This window comes from Pyrgilauda ruficollis, unplaced genomic scaffold, assembly GCF_017590135.1.
Source record: "Pyrgilauda ruficollis isolate IOZ18807 unplaced genomic scaffold, ASM1759013v1 scaffold74, whole genome shotgun sequence".
Lineage (NCBI taxonomy): Eukaryota > Metazoa > Chordata > Aves > Passeriformes > Passeridae > Pyrgilauda > Pyrgilauda ruficollis.
This window is the reverse complement of record NW_024529266.1, coordinates 4,138,177-4,144,110: the sequence shown is the minus strand read 5'-3', so window position 1 is coordinate 4,144,110 and position 5,934 is coordinate 4,138,177.

Genomic DNA, 5,934 nt, shown 5'->3' with positions numbered 1-5,934 from the left:
TTCTATTCACATTAACTTCAGGGAACTGCAGTCCTTGAGTTGCGGGGAATCAAATCCCTGCAATTTAATGAAAACCACACTGGAATACTAAAAAAACAATAAATTGTGTGAAGAATACATGAACGCTTGCATATGACAGAAGTTTGAAAAATCACATAAGCATTTCATAAGGCCAGGTTCTGTTTGGAAAAAATTACTTAAGTACTTGTGAATTTAACATCACTGAAATTCACGAGGATGATGTCCTCAAAAATCACATGATCTTTTTTGAATATTTTACTCTTATCTATTTAGCACATTCTCTCTCTCAAACTAATATGAAGATGAGTACCACTCAATTTTTTTTAAGAAGTATGGAGGAGAGACAGTTGGGTTGACCAGCTTCCTGAAAATATTTCAATGTCCATCAGGACATTTGTGTGGGTTTCCGCCCTTGAACAAAGGTACTCAGCTCAGCAGAGCACGCAAACACTTGCCTTTTTTATGCCTTTGTCTGTGAGCACTTCTTTCCGCCCTTCAGATGGTCCTTGCAGACACCATTGCATTGGGATACCACTGTGGTTTCCTGTGTCTTTACCTCAGACCTTAGTCAGGAGCCAACTTTGGCTGGCAAACCCTGCCAACACGGCAGCCTCCTCTTCACAAAGTAATAGCTGTGGTTAAGACGTCATTCTTTGCAAATTAGTTTTGGCAAGGATGACAGCTAAGGGCAGGAGCAGGACTGGTATTTAGGGGCCTAAGCCATTCAATTGGCCTTAATCCTCCCTCTTATTAGCCTGGCTTTGTGGAAGGTAGATGGACTCACTTTAAAAAGATGAAACAAACTTTCATTTTGGTCTTTTCTTTTTGATCACAACAACAAAAGACCAGGGAAACTCCAATTAATTAGTATAGCTTGGGCTGATGAAAAGAATAAGGAATAAAGAATAAAATTGAAAGAAAAGTGTCTAAAGCTTTGAGACAAGTGGAAGCATGTAGTGCCAATACAGGTTTTAAATACTTCTGTCTGTTTGTGTAATTTTCTCAGGATTTGCCTCTCATTGACATGAAGAACTAAGGTGGCAAGACAAGTAGAGGGTTTTGTTTGGACCATGATGATGCTGATAGTGGCCTCCTCTAAAAGTCAGTTTGAATAATAAAAACCACTGTCATTCTATTGTTGCAATGTACCTTACCGGCTGTATATTTCATAGAATGAGATTGCGTGTGAAGATAGTAGTAGAAATTTCCAGAGAATTTGTGGTAATCATGCAGGTGGACTTGTAAGGACTAATTTTGCAGTCTCACAAATATTCTTCCAAATAGCTCTATGTATTCCTATATCCTGAATTGAGAAAATTCATACTATGCATAAGTAAGTAAACCTTTCTGGTGGGACAGATGATCTCTTAACCACAGGAGTTTGTTTTATGAGTTGCACTTGGCTTTTGGTTTCTACATACTTATAACTATTAGTTTCATTGGTCTTTATGATTCCTTAAGGACGTGATTTTCTGACTTTATGAATTGAGGACTTTTGGCAAGGCGGTTACAATTACTGAATCCGGGGTATGTTTGAGCTGAGTGCTGTGAAGGTGGAGCAACAAAAGATCAGTGTGAGAACTTTTTTAATGATAAAAATAAGATATGTCAAAATAATTTTCTTTTTCTTGATGAAGTACTTTTGTTTCAGCAAAAGTACTTTTGTTTCCATTGTGTGTGGGGAAAGAAATTTGCATAATGGTTTGAGATACTGCTACTATAGCAATGCAGACTTTTCTGGTGTCTGATAGACATGCTTGAAATATATATATTAGTTAAGAAGTTTATCACTTGAAAATACAATTGTATTTTTACTGAGAAGCTTTTCTGAGGTGATAAAATATATTGATATTTAATGAAGCATGAAAGACTTAAATGAACCATGAAAGCAATAGTTAAACTAATTAACTGAGTATAAAGCCTCTTAGAATATGTACGTTATGTGGGCTGTATGTTTGTTATTTCTGCCTGGTTAAACTGACAACTAGGATAACATTCTTACCTTTTAGGAGAAACAACCTTAAACAGTATCTTGTTTTTAGTGTGAGGAAACAAAAAAATGTGCTGCTCAGAATCTCAGGGACAAGATTGTTTGAAAAATAGTAGTGTCCTTGAACAGTTGACTTTATCTGGGAAACAAAAACATATGGAATGTGACTGCAAGTTACTTAGATTCCTGATTCCATACTGCAGTTTCTGAGGTTATTTCCATGTTAGCATTTGTCACCTGTTTTAAATGGGTATCGCTATTAAATAGGTTGACTTTTTTTTCCCCCTCTTTTTCTTTTTCTTTTTCTTTTTCTTTTTCTTTTTCTTTTTCTTTTTCTTTTTCTTTTTCTTTTTCTTTTTCTTTTTCTTTTTCTCTTTCTTTTTCTGCTTCTTGTACGTTTTGGTCTCTTAGAGGGGGAAAGATGTTATTCTGAGAAAGAGCAATCAAATGCCTTGGATTGTCTGTAGAGATTTAGAAAGGGAGCCTCACGTGGTATTAGAGTTTAACATTAAACAACACTTTTATTGCATGCTTTTTTTGCTGAACTCATGCTATTACTGGAACATGACGTGCAGCACAGTCTGACACTGACGTATTAGGTGGCAAAGACTGAGGCCTGGCCCATGCTGGAGGTAGGAAGCAATCCTCTTGCTCTTCTCCTCTGCTCAGAACTCGTGCACAGAAGGTGGCAGGTTTTGCTTGGAGCATGTTGTCATAGAGCACTGGAGTTAAGGCAGCCTTCATCTACTGAGAATCTGTCCCCTTACCCTTGGTGCTCTGCTGCATCCCCTTTTATAAGTAACTAAAGGAGGCAGAAGGCTTCCCTTGGCCTGGGGCCTGGAGGAACGAAAGGATCTTCTTCCCGTCATTGCCATGCAGGCAGGCTGACAGGCAAAGCACGTATAAGGTGTGCAACAAGGAAGGTAGATAACAGTCCAGTGGACGCAGCAAGAAATCAGAAATTATGTCTGAACAGAGGGTACATTTCTGTGCTGATTTACTTTGATACGTGGAATGATAAGGTCTTCAGAGTAATGGATCTACATGTGCCCAGAGTTACAGATAGCAAAGCTCCTATGTGATATTTTCAAAAACACTAAGAGCATTCAGATAACAGAAGCTATCTGAGCATGTTTTAATTAAAATTGAGGGAAAAGAAAGTCAGGAATTAATGGAAAATATTCCAAGAATGTGTTTCTAACATGAAGAAAACACAGATGTGCAGTGAAGGTTGAACAGTGCTAGAAGTTGTTGTGGCAGATGAAGTATTACCTAGTACAGAGAATTAATTTTTCTAGAATGTTTTCTTGTTGCCCCTCCATAGTTGGCAGCATTGCAATCAGATGGTATCAACAAAAAAGTATGCTCATAAAATTGCTTGAATAAATTAATTTATTTTGCAGATGACTGCAATGCTGTTAAAATGCTGGGCAAAGTGTTTCCCTGTTGATTTAATTTGAGTCCTCTAATTCACAATATATGAGCAAGTTTTAAAAATATTATTTTTTTATTTGCTTCCCAAGTAAGTGAAATTGTAGTCTGTGCTCTCATGTGCATACTGATATATGTTCTGTGTTTATTTAAGTCAGATTCAGGCAGTAATTGCCCAGTGGAACTGCAGCTGGAAGGTATTATCTCTTATTATCTCTAATTCCAGTACAATTATCTTCTGTTCATTCAAACACCTGTAAATGTCCATTTTGATTATAATAATACTTTTCTCTTTGTCTGTATTGTAGTGGTATTCTAAGAAGCTGGCCAATTCTGAAACTTAACACAGGAAACTTGTTGTGTTTCTTCCCCTGATAGTATTCACCATTATATATGAATATATATTGCACTTTCAGTGGAGTTTCTCTTGATTTGTACCAGTTATTTGATTATGAGGCTTGAACAATGTATTAATAGTTCAGAAATACAAACTAAATGGTCAGACTAAGTTTTGCAAATAGAAACTGGTTACTAATAATATGGAAAAGTAGCACAAAGCAAAGACGTAAAGCTGTAAGTTTTCTGCAATAGAAAAGCACATACCATATTAGCCTAATAAGGACAAATGCAGAAGTCATCTAATGTTACTGATAACAAATAGGGAGTTACCCGTTGCAGCTAAAACATTTATATTTTAGTTCAGTTAAACATTAACTTGTGTGTGCACTAGTTAACTGATAACATTTTTTGTTTTATGCAAAATAAAAAAACAAAGTCGCTTTCTAAATAACTTTTTAGTAAGTGATAGGTCTTCCTGATTTAGATAAAATGTATTAAAAATTAGTATGAAATATTACAGATGTCTGTAGATCCAATTGAAAAATCTTTGTTTTACTGTGTCTGTTCTTTCCTGGAAGTTTCCTGAAGCCGACTGTTTCATAATATATTCTTAGTTTAGTCATTACAAGACCAGTGTTTTCATTTGTTTAAATTTAGTGGTTAAAGTGTTCCATAGAAGTAGGTGATCTCATTGCTGTCTGCTCTAAACCAGCTAAGTTAATCACCTGTGAGGTATTGTTTTCACTGGTTGGTTCTGGATAATTTTTTACCTTGGTTCCAGTTGAAGGGAGACATTGTTTTTCATTATGCTGTGTCAGTCTCTTTTGTCTCTCAGTAGAGTTGCAGAAAGTATATGCTTGATTACTTCATACAAAGACTGCAAATAACACTGGAAATTAGTGCAAGTTAATTTACCAGCTGCACTCTGATAGTGAAAAAATTGCCTTTACAAGATTCAAAGCATGAAGAATCTTTAAAAGTGCATACACAGTACTGTCTCTTAATACCATGCCATCTTATAATTATCTTCAGTGTATTTTCTTGAGATTATTGGTTGTAAAGATTAGGTCTCTGTAAACAGTGAAGAACATGGGTATATCCAGTACTAGTCAGATTAATGGTGTGTCTAACTCAGTGTTCAGAGTGGACACTGCCAGAGGATTTGAAGAAAACTTGTTACTAAATGTCATTGTTAAGACTGTATAAGCTATCATCATATCCATGATGTTAAAGCAGTAAGCTTTTAGGATCTTAATTTCAGGATTTTCTCTCTAACTACAAATCCTTGATTGCTTTTGTTTTGTTTTTAAAGATAATAAATGCTAAAAATCACTGTTTCACTAGTGTGTAGTGGCTGTGTGGTGTATTGTAGTTGAGAAACTACAATATTTTGTAAGACTTGCAACACAAATGATAATTCAGCAACTTTTTGCGACATAGTTTAATAATTTACTTGTACTCTGAAAAACTCCAGCTTGTATGCTATAAAAAAAAAAAAAGCTCATACCTCATAAACTTGTGACTGAGTTTTTGTCTAGTTCACCTAGAAACTTCAAGGTCTTCCAAAAAGATCTGGACTCAGAGTATGATGCCAGTTTGAAGAAGCCCAGTTTTCCAAATCAGCAAAGATTTTATTTGATCATATGGTCATAGAGGCAAATGACAATGTTCCCCCTAGCTCGCCTTTTTAAAATATATTTGCTCCCCTTTGAAGCTTCAGTTTATCACACTTAAAGAAGGTTTGAAGGGGTTTGATATCCACTGCCCTGCAGCTAGTGTCTCTGTCTACATAGTTGTTGTGCAATAGAGTCTCTTAGGTGCCGAGGAAAGGATAGAAAAGTGGCCGTTTAGTTTAACGGCAAAGGGACAAGTGCTGGCTCTCTTGCAGTCGTTAGCAATATAACTGACATTGCTGCAGGGGAAGCCTGAAAACTTTGGCAGGCTCAAGGTGAGAGAGACTAAGATATTACCATTGGGAAGCAAGTCTTCTATGCAAACATTTGAATTTTTTGAGTTACCAGCCACTGTGAAGCCCCCACACCCTCCAAACAGGGGTGTCAGTGACCCTGCAGATATGGTGACAGACAGTAAAGATGTATGTAGTAACTGGGGGCTGCAACATACAGAGGATTAAATGTGTTGTGAAAAAAGGC